Consider the following 19,265-nt stretch of genomic DNA (forward strand, 5'->3'; position numbering starts at 1 on the left):
CTACAACTTCGTCTCGCAAGTGTCTCTCCCTTCACAAAGGAAACAGTCGTCTCGGAAAGTCTTGTCAAAACTGCTTTCCCCGTTATAAACTATGACCTCGCATTATTGTCGCAGCTACAGATTTAACAAATCGCTTGTGTGAATCATATTTAACACACACACATCTATGTTAAGGCTTCAGCTTCTCCTGTCATCTTTGCTTGCTAAGGAGTCCACAAGTGCTAAGTGTGACATTTTATTTATTTATTTCATTAAACTTATATGCCGCTTTCCCTCACAGGGCTTAGAGTGGTATTTATTTTAGTTTTTTACCATGTCGTCTGCAGATGTGTAGTAAAAGCTTGCAAAGCTTGCAAGAAGAACTGGACGTGTCCAGTACAACTGGACTGTGTACGAACTAGTGAATTCCGGGTAGGGAAATACGTAACCTGATTCGGAATAGCCTGACTTGTTTGTTTCAGTGTATGACATACTTACTTTTGGCAGAGTTCCACAGAGAAATGCATAGTGGGCACGAGCCCCATTTCTCTCGCCAGCAAACAATAAAGCTTTTATTTCTGGAACTTTTGATGGTCCACGATTTAGCTTTTTGCTTAACAATTTGGCACCCCAGATGGGACTTGAACCCACATGTGGAGCTGTGAGACTGAGGGATTATTTTTATCATTATTATTATTCCAGGGGGGTTTCTCCTGAGGAATGGCGCAGAAAATTGGATGGGGGGCAATTAAGTAGAAGCACAAACCTAAACTTATTTTACTGCTTTAACAACATTAAATACATGTATAACTTAGCATGTAAAATGGTACTGAGTAGCATCTGTATTCCATTTGAAAATATAAAGGCCTTTGTTTTTTACAAGCAAAATTGCATTTTAAAAATTTATACCTAACACGTTAGAAAGGGCTGCAGACTGTCCCGCTGTAAGCCATTTTGCTATTTGATTCCTTGAAGGGGAAATAAAAGTTGAGATTAGAAAACAAAAAGTCCAGTAAAGAAAAGAAAGCACATTTGGATAGAAACAATTTATTGCCAGGGCCAGATTCTTCTCTTTTGCTGTCAAGTCTCAGCTGGCTTATGGTGACCCCATAGGGTTTTCATGGCAAGAGACAAGGTGGGTTTCCATTGCTGCCTCCACGTCAGGACTCTGGTATTCCTTGGCGGTCTCCCATCCAGATTCTATATTAAGTTCCCTCTAGGCAAAATTGGAAAATTGGGGAAACTGGAAAATTGTGATGTAAAATACTGTGAGTCTAGTGCTTTGAAGGAGTCCTTAGATGTTAGCAGCTGAAGAGATCTCTGTGCCTCTGCCTCAATAAGAAAGCTGCCTTGAGCCAAGTAGAAGGGTGGGCTATAAATGTTTTAATAAATAATATTTAAACATTAAATTCTGCTGCTGATACTTAATGTAGCCACCACTCATGATCCAAGTTGGAGAAAAAAGCACTCTGAATAGACTGAAACAATGTAGTTATATGAAATATTCATCCTTCCATTCTTGTATCAAGAATAGCTAAAACGATACATAGGTATAAATACAGGACTCATCAATTTGTATATAGTCAGAACAAAGATGCAATTATAATCATATTTGTAAACTTGAACTGGGTGCTACCAATACTATTTTCTGTCACCTGTCTTGATAGAATTTGCCTGAATCTGCCAGGGCTGAGACAAGTTTTGGAAATTGCAATATTTACATTTTTTAAAAAATATGCAAATTAGCAGGGGAGAAACAAAGCAGTCAGTGATGAACATTACACAAGCATTAACTCACATTAAGAACAGTTTTTTGCTTCCCTATTCCATTTGCTTGCATTGTGCTGCTTCAGAATAAAGATCAGGTACTTGCCACAATATTTTCCAGGGAAGGAATGGAGAGTGAGGCTGCTTAAACTATGGGCTGCAAGTCATAAATGGAAATGCATCCTCTAGAGTCCCCCTCCTGCACCCATATTTCCTTTCCCTGATAGTGAAGTTCAGTGTAAAAAGCCAATTACTCTGTACTTTATGGTTAGTAAGGAATACAGTGAAACAACCTGCTGAACACCCGCTAACAGACAGACCAAACTGATTGTTGAAAACCAGGTCACTGTTGGCAGCCTGACCAAGTGGGCATTTGATCATTTTGTTACTGGTTTTCATCCAAATAATTTGTAATCCCTTTTCGTATTCTGAATTTTCAAAAATAAGTAAATCTACTGTTAAGGACCCCTGGGTTCTGCCACTGATCTGCAAAATAGAAATAAACCTATAAGAATAAATGCTGCCTCATTTATTTTGACAGGATATTGTTGGCAATCTAGCACAGTGCAATGCATGCACAGCACTAGTGCCACACTCAAATAAGTTCAAGTAAGGAGGGGAATTTGTTTGCTCAAGTATGCCTACAATGCAAATTAATCTCCTACTGCACTGACAGAGCCACAAGGATGCCTGGAAACGGGAAGGGGAAACATGTGGGATGGCAAAAAGTTGCTGACTGTTTCCACTTCTACAACCAGCCCTTTGAAAAGGCTCTTTATTTGAAATTTATTATTGGTCCATAAAAGAAATAATTTGTCTTCAACCTTTTCCTTGTCACTGTATTATTTAGTAAAGTTTTTCTTAAGGGTTCAATTTTTTAAACACAACATTTGTTATGTCAGGAATAGAAACCGAAATATTACGTAGAAAACTTGAACATGTATACATATTAAAAATGAATATCAGTGGGAAAATTAACTGTAAATGAAACATTTCACACATGCTCACTCTCACATAATCTAGTGGAGTTCTACTCAGAAACATGACCAGGGGGGCTTGAGCCCCAGGCACTCCTTGGAAGGGTCACAGGAAGAGCTCCCACCCCGATTGCTCTTGCCCAGCCTTGAGACTTAGACATAAGATAATTTTAAAGCAACGTTGAGAGCTTGCCATGAGTGCCATTTTCTGCAGATATGCCCCTACTACTGCCCCATCACAGGTCACATCCAGCCTACTATGAGATTTTATCTGACGCTTTTCTTTGGGGGGGGTGCAACGCAAGCTGGTCCAGCAGGTGTTCTTCACTGCTTGGCATAAACCAATCAGATTGCCCCCCTTTAACCATGGTAAGTTCAATAGCCAAATATGTTTGCAGAGAAATTTGCACCATTCCAAGATGTCTCATCTAGGCAGATTAATGGAACGGTCTAGCCAGAGTGGCTGCTACTGAAGCTATCTTGATTTAATCAAACCAAAATGTCTGTCTAGGCCAGGGGTAGGGAACCTGCGGCTCTCCAGATGTTCAGGAACTACAATTCCCATCAGCCCCTACCCTGACAGAGGCTGATGGGAATTGTAGTTCCTGAACATCTGGAGAGCCATAGGTTCCCTACCCATGGTCTAGGCCAGCATTCATCACTTGAGTTGCCTCTCATCATTTTGACAGGTCCACCTATGTATCTTGTTCTCCAGCGGGATACAGCTATAATAGCTCAGTGGCAGAGCATTGCATGCAGGTTCAATTCCTGACATCTTCAGTCAATCAATCAATCAATCAATCAATCAATCAATCAATCAATCAATCAATCAATCAATCAGTTAAAATATTTATACCCCACTTGAGGCTCAAGGAGGCTCATAGTTCCAAATTTAAAATCATACATAGTACAATGAAGCCCAAATTAACTGCCTTCCCCAAGAAAACACCTGCAGTCTACACCTCATGAAAAGTTCTAGTAAATAAAAAAGGTCTTGCAGTGGGAACTACTATAGAAAAATGGACTCTAGTAGATGCCAGGCAAACTGTTCAGTGGCAAGGTGTATGTCGCATCTGATGACTGGTTGGCACATGGAACACTTGGGGCAGCTGCGTCTTTAGGATAAACACATGCAGGTAGAAGAGTGTGAAGGGTTTTAAAGGGCATAACCAGCACCTTGAATTAAATGGAAACAACTGGCAGCTGTGATGCTGTTTTAAAGTAAATTATATGTGTTCCCATCAACTAGCCTGAGATCATAGCTGATCTGCAGCATTCTGAACCAGTTTCAGTTCCTAGGTTATTTCAAGGGCAGGCTAACAGAGAATCTTACATTAATCCAACTATGAGGTTATGAAATTGAGGGCAGACTGGCTGCCCTCAATTGTCTAGGTTACAAGAGAGCTGGAAAACTAAATGCAGATGATAGAAGGTACTCTTGGCCACCTCACCAACCTCATTTTCAAACAGCAAGACTGGGTCCATGACCACTCCAAAGTTCTTAACTTGCTTTGCAGATGCCCATTCCATCCTGTCCTCATAGATACAGACCCACCAGCCTTCTGGATGACCCTAGCTAGCTCCATTTTATCTAGCTTCAACTTCAGCTTTTTTGCCTTAGCCCCTTGATCATGGCTTCAAAGCACTGGTTGAGAGCAAAGGCAGACTCAACTAGAGACAATGCAAGGTGTATATTGATACATATTGATGGCATCTGTCATCTATTCATTTCAATCATCAGCCTCACACAAATGTGGAAGAGTTTTGGGCTCAGGTCAGGATCTACTGCTCCTCCATTCTTTCTTCCTGCTTCAGAATACCATTGATTAAACAGCTGTTCCTAGCATCTTCTACAAAATGTTGAATAGGCATTGCAGTTTTCAGAGGTATGCTCAACTGGCTTCTGGACTTGAAAATATGGAGTGTTGTTTCATTATTCTTGGTGACATACTGTTTACATTACCTTTACAGTGACTGGCAAATCTTTCACAAGGTATGTAACATTATTTACATTTTCATGTTATATTTTATACGTATGAACTTGTCCATTCCTCATGTGAGAACCAGCTGAAGGCACAGCGGTGGATGTCTGTAGTTATCAACCAAGATGCTGTAATATAGAGTCACAAGGAAACAGACATTTTGTTGACAGGCATGTTGACAGACATTTTGACTAGAATATACATGTCTTCATCCACAATACTGAGCATAACACTACTGTGTTATGTTATGTTCCTCGCACTTCTGAATTTGAATGGTATGTTATATTCTATGTATTGTGAATTATTCTATTTTTAAAAAATTGAATCACAAACATTTAAATGCTCTTCTGTATGTTCTGAAGACACAATTATTATAATGCATTTTTAAAAACTAAAGTTTGATGTACAGATTAATACTTCATGTTCTGGATATTTATTGTTTATCTTGTATCAAAAAATGAGTGTTTTCATTTTTTTCAGAACAATCCTAAAATACTGATGTATCACTGCAGTGTTGTAATGATAATTTAAGCAGATTCTCTGAATTTCAAGCTTTTAAAAATAGGTCTGTAGCCTCTTTCCTCATGAAGATATAAGCAAAAAGGTACATCTTTGAAGGAGAGGATAGAGACTTACTTTTTTTAACGTAAGATGGAAATTCGGAGAACCTGCATAACTATTATTACAATACTACAGTGCTATATTGATAATTTAGGGCTATTTTTAAAAGGGGGGGTACTCTAACATCAGTTCCTTGAAAAGTCTTCATAATTTTAGTGATGTGCAGAAAAAACCAAATGGACTCCATAACTGGAAAAATGAGCAGAGAAGGCAAGTATTTGGAAGAACCTAGCTATCCCATACCAATTCCAATGCTTGTGGATCAATGGCCAGGAGTAATTTGAGTGTGCAGAAAAGGTTGTGGGGAGGGAGGTCTCTCAATGACTGCTAGCCGTTGGGGCCTCCTATATCACTTAGTCAGATGATGGGGTCAAACAAAAGTTTGTGAACACCTTGGCCTAAGGACATCTGGTTGCCCCCCTGGAGACAGAGCACTGGACTGGAGAGGCAATGGAAATGGAATGAAATGAAAATGAAAAAAAGTATGTCATCTCAATGTGCATTTGTTAGGAAATGTTCATTATCCCAAGCATCTTTGCTCATTTGGCTTGCTCACTTCCATCTGCCTTTCCTCTCTGCTTTCACCCTGATTTTGGAAGGCTTCACATTTTTTGATACATTTTCAACAGCAGTGACATTTCTGGGTTTGTTTGTTTTTTAAAACTGCATTTCACATTCCCTGTAGAGCGAACTGAAATCTTACTGCTTACAAATGGTGGGATCTGAAATACAATAATTTTGAATGCTTGAATTGCCCATTGCAGGGGACTTCTTAAAAATGGGTAATAACTGAAAATTATAAAATGCCAATTAGATGGTATGAAAAGTAGTAGGACTTCCAATATCAGAAACTTCTTATCTCTTTTTAATGAAAAATGTCAGTGTAGCTGTCAAGAAAACAGAACACACAAGCAGTCACTTTTCTTACTCCTGCTGAGCAGGTGTGCTTCCTAGCAACATCAGCAGTTCTATTCATCTTCGTAAACCGACAAAGAATTGCATTTTCCATATTGTTCTTTGGCAGCTATTATATTCTCAGTGAATATTCTGCCAGACAACTTGAAACTTTTGTTGATCTTCCCCAAAGTCAATGTTCAGAAGTACAACGTGAAGAACGTGGTGCACCTACAGGAATGATGCAGTCAGTATGAAAGTTTACATCTTTCAAGAACATCACAGAATGTGTGAATGACTTGCTCAATCAGACCTTAATTCAAGTTCATTGTATCAAATACAACAGCAGAAAACAATGGACCATTGATGCTCAGATGGTGAATCAGATCCAATGGAAGGTTCATGCATGTCCTACAGCTCTTGTGCAAATGACAATGTACTAAGCAGACAACACCAGCAACTTGTTATAAGTTCCATTTATTGTATCCCAACTTATGTTTCTGTTTGTGCAAGACATCATCCAAATAAATATTGGCTGGTTCTTCCTGGTCTTCATTATTGTATATCTAGTTATATTGCTTGCGTAAGCACTACTGTGCTGCTAAGCAAGTTTGCATTTCTACTTATGCATTGCTGGATCCCACCCCACCCATTGCTGCAACTAGTTCCTTTACAAATAACATATACAACTACCTCCACATGCCCACATGATCATACTTATATGCATCAGCTATCTCTGTCTTTGCCACAGTGGCTAAACTGATTTGCCCTCCTTGACTTCATATGCTAGACAAGACAGAGAAGAGTTATGCAAACAACCTATAGGGTTTTAAGGATGTGGCACATCCTTATCCCTGGAGCTGACTTTATCAAAATTGAACTTGGCATTGGTTTAACACCTGTTACTAAATATTGCACAATAAGTGCACAAGCCTTTTCAGGAATATCTTAAGAGTGGGAGCTATTGATATTGGTCATACCTAAATAAAACGGATGTATAGCCTAGTCATTGAGGGGAAAAAACCTATGGAGATTATGGTAGACAAACACCTAAATAGCAGAGGCAGAAAAGCCTCATGTAATTCATCAAAAGGTTTAATAGAGGATCAGTGAACAGAAATCTTGAAACAATTTAATTTTGTATGCCTCTCATGTTAAACTTGTATTGAAGCATGACTGTACCATAGTTTTTTTAAAACAAAAATCAAAATAGAAGAAGGTCAGAGTTCTCAAAAACAAGAAATACATCAAATACATTTAGACACAGTTCAAAATACTTGACGACAGAAAGTACAGGACTTAATATTTACTCATTCATAGGGAACTTCATTCAGGAGTCCCCATTCCAGTACTCCTGGGTGCCATGGTATCCACCAACATCTTTTACAGCACCCACCAAATATTCTTAAGAATAGGGTGGGGCCAGGTAGTGCTTTTGCCCAGTAAGGCTTCCAATTGACCACAGGACATCGGATTGACTGTGTAGATTTTTTGGCAAGCAGCAACCACCATGGCACAATGATCTATACTGAAGTTAAGCTATGGCAATCATTTTGTTGCTGCTCCCACCATGTAATATAAGAATTCCAAATGTGCCCAAAAGAGCAAATGGTTTGGAGACCTGTAGCTCAGTTGATGGTAGTTCTAGCATTGCAATTGTGGTAACGAAGGAAAAGGAGAAAACATAATATTATTTACTTGATTGGACTGATAAGCCTAATTTAGTCCAGCAAAATTTACTTTTTATATATTTTTGTCTTCAATAATGCAACATGAAAATCTTGGCATCAGCATTTGAATTGTGAGCAGAGTTTGAGGAAATATAGAAAATGAATAATTTGCTGATCAAGTGGTTGATGCCAGCACTTTAAAAACTATCTTGCTTTTCGATGGGGACAAATAGGTTAAACTTCAGAGTATATGTACATAAATTCATTTTTCCTGCAATGGGATTCTATGAAAGAACTGATGTTTTAGATTTTTTTCCCCACAGTAGCACAGACAATCTATGTAACAATGATACATCACACATGACCAAAGTAAGTGCATTTTGCAAATTTCCACCTTCCCTCCTTGTATGTTTAAAAAGGTAATGGTAATCCCCCATGCAAGTTCCAGGTCATTATTGACCCTTCGGGTGATGCCACATCATGACATTTAATAGGCCAGGGGTAGGGAACCTTTAACACTCAAAGAGCCATTTGGACTCGTTTTCCATAGGAAAAGAAACACTTGGAGCCGCAAATAATTTTTGACATTTAAAATAAAGATAACGCTGTATATATTGGGTTTTTTTACCTTTTACTCCGCTCATTCTGAGAAGCGCATGGATGTGCTCGCCCTGCTGCCTGCAGGGCAGGCAAGGATGGGGCCAGCGGCTCGGCAAGGATGAAGCTGGCGGCTCAGCCTCACTGGCCGCCGGCAAAGCACCCGCCCTGCTTCAATGGGGCGGGCGAGAGGGGAAGCCTGCGGCGCAGCCCAGCTGGCCTTGGGCAGTTGGTGCGCCAGCCCTGCTGCCTGCAGGGCGGGCAAGGATGGGGCCAGCGGCTCGGCCTCACCGGCCACCGGGAAAGCGGGGCGGGCGAGAGGGGAAGCCCACGGTTTGGCCCAGCCTGCCGCGAGCATTTGGTGCGCCCGCCCTGCTGCCTGCAGGGTGAGCAAGGATGAAGCCGGTGGCTCGGCCTCACCGGCCGCCGAGAAAGCGCCCGCCCTGCTCCAACGGGACGGGCAAGAAGGGAACCCCGTGGCGCGGCCTCGCCGACTGCTGGGAAAGCGCCCGCCCCGCTCCAACAGGGCGGGCGAGAGGGGAAGCCCGTGGTGTGGCGCGGCCCGCTGCGGGCAATTGATGCGCCCGCCCTGCTCCCTGCAGGGCGGGCAAAGATGAAGCTGGCGGCTCAGCCTTGCCGGCCGCCGGCAAAGCGCCCGCCCCGCTTCAATGGGGCGGGCAAGAGGGGAAGCCCGCGGCGCAGCCCAGTCAGCCGTGGGCAGTTGGTGCGCCTGCCCTGCTGCCTGCAGGGCGGGCAAGGATGGGGCCGGTGGCTTGGCTCGTGGAGCAGCAGTGCAAGGGCAGAAGAGCCGCATGCGGCTCTCGAGCCGCATGTTCCCTACCCCTGTACTAGGCAGACTTTGGTTTTGGGTTGGTTTATTGTTACCTTTCTCAGTCATCTACACTTTACCCCCAGAAAGCTAGGTACTCATTTTACCAACCTCAGAAGGATAGAAGGCTGTGTTAACCTTGAGCAGGTTACCTGGATCCGACTTCCATCAAAATCAAACTCAGATTGTGGGTGGAGCTTGGACTGCAGGACTGCATCTTGCCACTCAGTTCCACAGGGTTTCCACTTGTAGTCAGAGAAAAATTGGGGTGGGGAGACAGTCTTTTGCATAGTCGCATAGAGGGTAGGATAGAATGAAAACATAAAAACAAATGTAGGTTTATCTCGATAATGTACAACTTGATAGACATGTGTTTCATTCTGGATGATCTGATTATCTTCCTCAGTTCATTACTAGTGACCCTTCCTTAATGCTATGACATTGCTGGTCAGTGTAATGCCATCACAAGATTCTCTTATTTTCTACAAGAAACCACATTGTTTTCCCCAATCTCTTCTGCAATCAGCTTGTGATAGTTCTGACAGGACTGACAGTCATGGACATTAGTTGTTTTTTTTAATCCTATCTTAAACTATATTCTGGATTTCATACTTTCATCCATGAACCATAGCTGTTCTTCCACTGCCAGTATGCACTCATGCACTCTCTCATCATTCTTCTTCGCGTTCCATCCTGCTGACTGATTATTGGTAATCAGAACTTCCGCTCCAGCAAGCGACACGGTCAGTGCTCCCCTGCCGAGTAGGAAAGGTCCAGCCATCACAGGTTCAGGAGTGATGATAAAGAAGCAAAAAAAACCCAGCCAAAAGATAGAAGCGACAGTTTCTTCTTCCGCACTGTACGTTCCCCAGCCTAGAAGGTCAATGGAAGCCCCAGTTTAGCTCACTTCCTTCAGAAGATTGAATGAGATCTGGCAATTGACCGATGTCCAATAAAATAACAAAGCATTGGTAATCCACTCTCTCTCGTGGTACCTTGGAAATGTTCTTTTGGGTTTGTGTACAATTATTGTAACAAGAAGGAGCAGTGATACTTCTTGGCCAATTATGCAGAGAATGGGGAGTCAAGATGCACAGAAAAGTTCACAGAACACTCACGGCTCAGGTAGACTCTCTTCTTCATAGTGGGCTTGCAGAGGGCTCCCCTCAGCATTTCTCTTGTTTACACACAAGGAGGCTGCCCAATGCTTTCCATGCAGCTGTTTCCCAGTTCTCACAACCCTTTTCCTTTTGCTGCTTCTCTTAACTCTGCCCATCAACAACCTTAAAAGGCAGAGAGATTGCCGATTTTCTCTTTCCCTCCCTAGGCAAGCTGGCAGAAGGAAGAGATCTTGGGGCAAACCAGTGACCCACTGGCAAAGGTACCCGTCTGCTCTGGCTGTGAAGGTACCATTTGTGTTAAAAGTGTAGTCTCACTCTGCCATGGGGAGAATAGAAAATGAAAGCCGGGGTTGATGAAATACATCCACACAAGAAATCTTGCAGGTGCACATCTGTTCCCCAACGTGCAGCAGATGCAGTAATAATTCAGCAGACATCTTGTTTCAATTATTACAATATTGTGTTTCTCACTTTCTTAATATTAAAGGCATAATTAGCTTCATGTACAATTATTATAAGGGGAGATAATGTTTTTTCTTGCCTCAAACATGTTAAATTAAATACAAGGATAGAAGTTTATAATGTTTTACTTCAATATATTATAAAGGATTGAGACAAGCTTTCAGTAAGTCTTATTTACATTTGCTTTTCGCCTTTGTCTACCACTCTTCTATAGGCGACTCCCTCAGTTCCTTTAAGGCTCAACCCTATACATATAGTAGAAGAAAGTCCTATTGATTTACCATGAGTTCTTACTCCCACAAACTGTGTATGTAGGATTCTTAGCCTTTACCCATTTGCTCAACCTCTTCGCTTTCTAATTCCTAGTACTCCATTCCAATGCTTGTTTCAAAATCAATTTCTTTATTTTGCATGCTAAAGCAAAGCTTCCAGGACAATTCAGTGACATTATTTTGAATCCAGATTTTCCTTGATGTATAAATGATATTGAAAAAGAATGTGTATTTTGTTTCTTATCCAGCCATACCATTCCGAGCCCAGTTCCTGCGTACTGAGAAACAGAGAAAGCTAACGAACGACGAATTTTGCAGGCCGATTATTTGAGAACATTACTTGTGGCGATGGTTTTCCCTGTAGATTTGAAGAAGTTGAATCGGTTCAATCAATAAATGCACCAATAATTAATAGGAAGGCACAGTGCTCTGCCTGGAAACCAAACATTATCCTCTGCAAGAGTTTCGAGAGTTTCTGGGAACTAATTACAACTGCTACATTCAATGATTCCTGTAAAATTTCCTGCAGAATATCTTCAGCCATCTTTGGTGCATAAGATGGTTAACAGCTGCAATCCTACACACAGTTAGCTACCACTTCTGGAAGTCAATGGAAGTTCAGAAGCCACTTTTGTGTGCTCTTTTGTGTACTTTTGAACACCAATTACGTTACAGCTACTCTGTTATCGCTTACAAGACTCAAAGCCCCGTCTGGTGGTGGAAGAATTATAAGTATCCTGGATGGTGAATATGCGCAGATAGAAAATTGCATTTTTACTTAGTGGTGGGAGAGAATGATGCAGCCGAAAGGTAAATGCAGGTTGTTGTGCACCTCTACTTGATTTTAAAACAGAGAGAGGTGATTGTTTTCAGATGGCTTCCCTCTGTTTGGGGAGGCGTTGTCTGCCACCTTTTTCTCACATCTTTGGTCTGTTATGATTAGAATATAGACTGGGTCAATAATTTTTTTGTCAATTTCAATGGCTCTACATCTCTCAGGGAGAGACTTTCAGAACAAAAATTTTAAAATAAAAAAAGAAAAGCCCCTTCTGATTCTTCTGAAATGGTGGCCCGAAGAGTGAGAGGAGCTGCTGTGGTGTGGGCAAAAGAAAGTGCAGGGAGGAAGTGAGAAAAGTCCCAGAGAAAGCTAAATGCATGTTGATCTCCTTTGTTTTCCCCAAGTAAAGGGTGAGAAAAAGTTAACTTTCAGAGCTTTTGGAAAATCAAGAGATTCTCTGATCCAAAAGCAGAAATGTACACTGGTCGCAAAAGAAGACCACAAGTGCATAACTGGTCAATATAGCCAGTAAGCTAATCACAGCAAGTGCGGTAGCGTTAGATGGTATGTAAAAGCTGCACTGGCACATTTTGGGAATTGGGGCAGTTTGCATTTGGCCTGGAGATATAATAGATGGCTGTGGGGTGGGGGGGGGGGGGAGACTTTCCTACTGCATGACACTCTCTAAGCTTCGGAATAACTAGATAGGATAAGATGTTTACCCAGTGAGCCTTCCTGATTGTACATATGGTGAGACAGGAGGAAGTGGTAGTTACTTCTGGCTAGAAAGGGTCCTGAGTATGCTTTTCATGTATATTTGAACCATTGCAAGGGCATTGTATGTCCAGACATGGAGGGAAGAAAAAGTACCAACCAAGGAAGACTGGATACAGAAGGTCACAGAGTATCCAGAAATAGCAAAACTAACAATTTTAATGAAAGACAGTAACATAGAGACATTTGTAGAAAATTGGAAACCTTTTAAAGACTATCTATTGAGAAAATATGGCAGAAGAGAAATAATTGTGGGAATTGAGACTTAAGATAACAGCAGACTGAAGTAGAAATTATATAGAGTGTAACTGATAAGAATGTTTTACTTTAATTAGATGCATGAAGCTAGAATGGATTAGAATTCAACACTGAGGCAGCGGGAAGTCATTATTTAGATATTTTCTAGTTTTCCTTTACTTTGTTTTTTGCCTTTCTTTTTTCGGTATTTTATTATTATGCTTTGCACTGGTGTGTTGAGGTGTGAAAGTGTTTATGTTTGTTGTTATTTCTTTTTGAAGTCATGCCTGTGAGGGTCACCAGGAAGAGGCGAGACGCGGAGATATCATCTGGTGGAGAGAGCCAGCAGCAGGGAGCGTGGGATCCTTGGACCTGGCAACTCTGCCGTGTGCTCGGCCCTGGCACCTTTTATTAGGGTTTACAATAGGGGCGGCAATGGGGGCGTACCGGGAGGCGGGAGAGCTGGAGAGCGGGAGAGTATCATATGATACATGACATCATGGAGTTGCCTACGTGCGGGAGGAAGCGTCCGTGTCTGGGTCTAATCCACACCTGGGGGCAAGAGCCCCTTTGTCCCTTTGTCTGGGACACCTGGTGACTGTGAGTCAGGCATCTCATGACCTGTGACTCATGGGGGAACGGGGGGTGGGGGAGCGTGTGTGCCCAGAAGGCCGCAGCTGGCACCGGCATTCCAAGCACTCTATCTGCAGTTCTGCTGGGTCCGCGGGCCCATCCCTACACTTTTCATGTTTCTTTATGTCGAGAATATGTAAAGAAAGGATCCTGAGTATTCAGAGCTGGCTGGTCAGAAGCAGGTTGGGGGTAGGAGCTGATGCTGCACTAACAAATACGCCCCTAAGGACTATGGTGGCCAAATCCAGGATGGGAAATACCTGCAGCTTTAGAGGTGGAGCCTGGGAACGGTGGAATTTGGGGAAGGACCTTAGCAGGGCATAATGCCATAAAGTCCACCCTCAAATGTCACCTGGAGGATGGCAACTCTACTAAGGTCATTAACAGCTGTTTCAAAACGGGAACCATTGGCCAGCCATAAGACCCCATCAGGCAAAGCCTTTGTCCATTGCCCTGGAATATAGGCTAGGTGCCAACTTGTGGAACAGTGCTCAGAAAAGCCACAGGGGGCCTGTCAATGAGTCATGTGTGGCTCCCAAGCCAATGAGTATCACTGCAGTATAGTCTGAATGTAATACAATGTACTGGGGGAGGGGGGAATTGGATATTTATGGGTGTAAAGTGCTGTCAAGTCACAGCCAACTTATTTGGACCCCCAGAAGGTGCTTCCAAGGCAAGTGAGAAGCAGAGGTGGTTTGTCACTGCCTTTCTCTGCAGAGTTTTCCTTGGTGGTCTTCCAGCCAAGTATTAACCCTGCTTAGCTTCTGAAATCTGATGAAACTAGGCTATACCATGCTGTCTTCCTCCATTCTGCATCTCAGTGCTTCCTTATATAAAATAACCCGCCTGAGAACAAAAGAGAACAGTGGGCAGCAGACTGGGATGAAACTTTTCTCTTGCTTGGTGCTAGTTGCTCATTTGCAGGGAGCCCTTTTAGAAATTATATATGGTTGAAAATGTAACCTCCCATTTGCATCTATCTCCTTCCACAGCCGGACTTTGTTTTTGGCTATTGCTAAATGATCCAATTGTACATAAAAGTCTGAATACCTTCTTTCATTCTGATTTATGGCAAACCTGTTCTGACTTCCTTGGGAGGAAACTCCCACAGACTTACAGGAGCACTGAGTGTGTGTTATCCAGCAAAACAACGGGAGCCAAAAAGTGAAAAAGAGGCAATTCCTGTGTTGATAAGATTTATTTCAAATTGTCATGCACTTTAAAAAAAAATTGTAGAACTCTTTTTAAAATTGTAGAGTCATCGCAGAACTCTTTTCGCCTTACGGAGTTGGGTCCGTTCCAATTCTGTCACTCATTCTTAAAATTATGTGATTTCATGGAACTGTTTTAATCAATGAGAACTAAAACAAGGGCAAGTTATCCAGCATAAATCAGGGATATATTGTGACAGAAGGGGAGGTGGGCTCTCATAGGACTCTCCTAGTACATGCTTCTTGCATTAATTGTCTCCTTTTTACACATTAACCTGCCTCTTTCTTTGAAAGCACACAGGGAAACCTTGCAACACTTCCTAACTACAGGGCTCAGGCTTGTTCCAATGTATAGGATTCTGGATTTTTAAAATTAGCCATTTGGCTGAGATTTTTTAAACTAGTGGTTTGTTTTACTTGTTTTACTTTGTTTTACATGTAACACATGTGATAACAGGAAAAATAAACTGTAAAGAACTAAAATCGTAAGAACAATAGTTGTGAATTATATATATATCACTTCAAAATTTTACCGAATAAACATGAGGTTTCTTGTTTCTCAAGAAAGTTTAACATTTAATTTTTTGTGCTTATTATAACCATCCTGTTCTTGTGAGGATTTCTTTCATTGTATTCTGTGCAACTGGAGGAAGAAAAGGGCAAGTTCAAACAGGGCAACAAACCAGACTTTCTTTCACCTTAATATGGTGTCTGGATGCAGTCATATTGGCAAGTTGGGGGGCTGTGAGAAATAACTTGGGAGAGGGGAACAAGTTGGAAGTCCTGCCCTACACCAGGGCAGCCTTAGCCATGGGACAAGTGGGGCAGCTGCCCAGGACCCACAGTGCGGTGCCTTGACTGCCTAGCTGCCACAGCCACTACTGACCTCCCTGCAGTTTCTGGAGTTGCAGTGGATGGCAGAAATTTCAGTCAAGGCAACCACTGCAAGGCAGTGGCAGGGCCCCCTCTGGTAGGCATACACTTTCCAGCCCCTGTCCTGAAGCAAGAGTTGCCAGTCTCCAGGAATTACAGCTGATCTTCAGGTGGCAGAGATCCATTCCTCTGGAGAGAATGGCTGTTTTTGGAAGGTTGTGTTTGGCACTATATCCTGCAGAGAATCCTCTCATCCTCAAACATTCTCCTCCGTAGACATCACCCCCAAATCTCCATGAATTTCCCATCTCCGAGTTGGTAACCTATCTGAAGCTCCCCAGCCAATCATTAGAAGGTTGGGAGGCAAAAAAAAATGTCTGGAAAGGGTCTCCATTGAAGGGGGGGGAAGAAAAAGAGAAGGCTGCTGCCACCACTTTTCCCATACATACCCCACCCCAGTCCACCATAGTGGTGGTGGCTTTCATCTGCTTCATGTGGGATGAGGGCCATCCATTGGTTGGGCCTGGGATGTCACTGCCAGAGGATGAGAATGGCAGTGGTTCTGGTCCTATCAACTTTTTTGCCCAGGTCCTCAGAATGACCCCTGCCTCACCCCTTCCGATCTCTAGGATTCTATAAGCTCTCAATGGGCTGAGCTGGTTCCTTCCCTTTCCTCTTTAACTAAAACCAAGCTGCTCTCAATATTCCATCCATTCTGGATCTCAACATTTCTTCCATTCCATATCAAGTCCTCATCAGCCCATTTGTGAAGACATTTCTCTTTTGGTCAGTTTATTAAGATACATTTTTCTACATAGCTGCACGGCCAGTTGTGGGATCCAAAAATGTTAGTAACAGGTTCCCTCGCCAGCCCCCTCTCAGCAAAGGGGGCAGAGGCGTCCCTAGGCAAACCTGAGCCCTGGGATAAACCTGTTGGATGCCCCCCCATGGGCAGCCACCCCACCACAACCCCCCCAAAATTTTTTGCACCAGGTCATTTCTAAATCATCATCACATTATAGAAAATGCCCCAACTCACAAATCTGAATACAGCAATGGAGAAACACACAGGTTCTTTGATAGAGACTGGTGAGATAAAAGGTATGAAAGGCTGAGAATCAATGAATTGCAGTACCTGAAAGGGATTAACCCAGTTCAGAGAGTTACATTATTAGTCGCAATTGCTATATGGAACCTTCATGTTCAAAGGCAGTATGCCTCTCGGGGAAGCGAGGGTGTGGAGATGGAAAAGCGGACCCAATTAGTAACCCCCTCTCGACACACACAAATAATTAGTAACCCGCTCTCGGGAACTGGCGAGAACCTGCTGGATCCCACCTCTGTAGCACTGCCCCCAAGTATGTATGGACTCTGTTGTGGTTTTGTTAACTGCATGTGAGCCAGGCAGTTTACTATTAGATACAGCGTCAGGTCTGTCTCCCTAGCTATAAGAACATAAGAACATAAGAACAAGCCAGCTGGATCAGACCAAAGTCCATCTAGTCCAGCTCTCTGCTACTCGCAGAGGCCCACCAGGTGCCTTTGGGAGCTCACATATAGGATGTGAACGCAATGGCCTTCTGCGGCTGTTGCTCCCGATCACCTGGTCTGTTAAGGCATTTGCAATCTCAGATCAAGGAGGATCAAGATTGGTAGCCATAAATCGACTTCTCCTCCATAAATCTGTCCAAGCCCCTTTTAAAGCTATCCAGGTTAGTGGCCATCACCACCTCCTGTGGTAGCATATTCCAAACACCAATCACACGTTGCGTGAAGAAGTGTTTCCTTTTATTAGTTCTAATTCTTCCCCCCAGCATTTTCAATGTATGCCCCCTGGTTCTAGTGAGAAAGAGAGAAAAATTTCTCTCTGTCAACATTTTCTACCCCATGCATAATTTTGTAGACTTCAATCATATCCCCCCTCAGCCGCCTCCTCTCCAAACTAAAGAGTCCCAAACGCTGCAGCCTCTCCTCATAGGGAAGGTGCTCCAGTCCCTCAATCATCCTTGTTGCCCTTCTCTGCACTTTTTCTATCTCCTCAATATCCTTTTTGAGATGTGGCGACCAGAACTGGACACAGTACTCCAAGTGCGGTCGCACCACTGCTTTATATAAGGGCATGACAATCTTTGCAGTTTTATTATCAATTCCTTTTTTTCTACATATGTTGTTCCTTGTTGTGATTGAGGAGCACAGAGCCTACAGTTTCTAGGCAGCTGTAAAGCTTTACTTACTTTGGAGGTAGCAGGTATGATTGGTTGAGGCAGAAGCAAGGCCCACAACAGGAAAAGGTGTCTGCTTGACGCTCAAAGGTAAATGGGGGTATTAATTTGGAAGAAAAAGGGGACTCAGAAGTTGCGACCCCCAGAACACCCAAATGTCTTATCATATTCCTGCCTAAACAACATTTTAGCAACACTAGCACACCTTTTACCCTGTATCGATGATTACAGTGGGTTTTTCCTCCCTAGAATGTTGAATATTCCTTTCACATACAAAGATAGATGATATGCATAAACTATCATTTTCCCTGCTCACAGATAATCATGTCTCTGCCAGATAATGAAATGAAAAGGAATTAAATTGTAGGGCAATAGTTCACACAGATACTGCTGAGGGAGCAAGGAGACCCATCTTCCAGTCCTGTGATGAATCACCTGTGCCTATAGGAAATGGACAGGCGTAGAATTAACAAGTGAATTCTTGCACATCAGCACAACAGAAGGAAGTTATTTGTGAGCTGATGCCCAAAGCAGCCAACTGACGGAAGCGCACAGACTTGTACTTCTTGATTGTAGATCCACCCACTGTGGTTGTGAACCACACCTTACCCCCCAGGAAACTTTGGCTATTTGGATGATAGGATTCACTTCAGATGTTGAAAACTAGAGTGCTCAGACTGTTTCAAAAGCACATAGGTCTCTGTTGGATGATGCATTTACAGTACAATTCAATGCAGCACAAATGATTACCAAGTGAGGGGAAATGGTATGGTATAGCTTGATCTTGTCAGATCTCAGAAGCTAAGCTGGGTTGGCACTTGGAAGGGAGACAGCCAGTTTTTTGTTTTTTTTGCACACTGCTATTCCATGCAGTTGTCCATAATGCTGCTCACCCAACCCCATTCTTCTACTTTTCTTGCCAATTGCACCAAAATCCTACAAAGGATCCCATACCCTCTTACAAATTGTTTTCCTGAGAGGCATCTAACAACACAGAAAGATGATTCATTTGAGCAATACATTTCTGTTGAGGGGGACTGATTAATTGGTTCCCGATGACCCCAACCAGACACTTAATGTTACTTTGTACATACACAGGGTTTCCAGGTATGATGCGCTCGCTCATATGTACGTTCCAGCAATAGTTATAACTCAGCAAATATATAGGATTAGAGATGCCACAATATGGCCTGACTTGGGAACAGATTGTGTAGGTCGCATTCCTGTATATTTCTTTTTGCGTTAGACTGGACATTCTGGAAACCATCATGCCTCAAAATTATTCTAGATCACACCTCTTCGTCAGCACATTATGTTGAGGTCACCACAGCACTACAGGTCTCCATACATCGATTGGCTGGAATTC

This window comes from Sphaerodactylus townsendi, linkage group LG03 (genome assembly GCF_021028975.2).
Source record: "Sphaerodactylus townsendi isolate TG3544 linkage group LG03, MPM_Stown_v2.3, whole genome shotgun sequence".
NCBI lineage: Eukaryota > Metazoa > Chordata > Lepidosauria > Squamata > Sphaerodactylidae > Sphaerodactylus > Sphaerodactylus townsendi.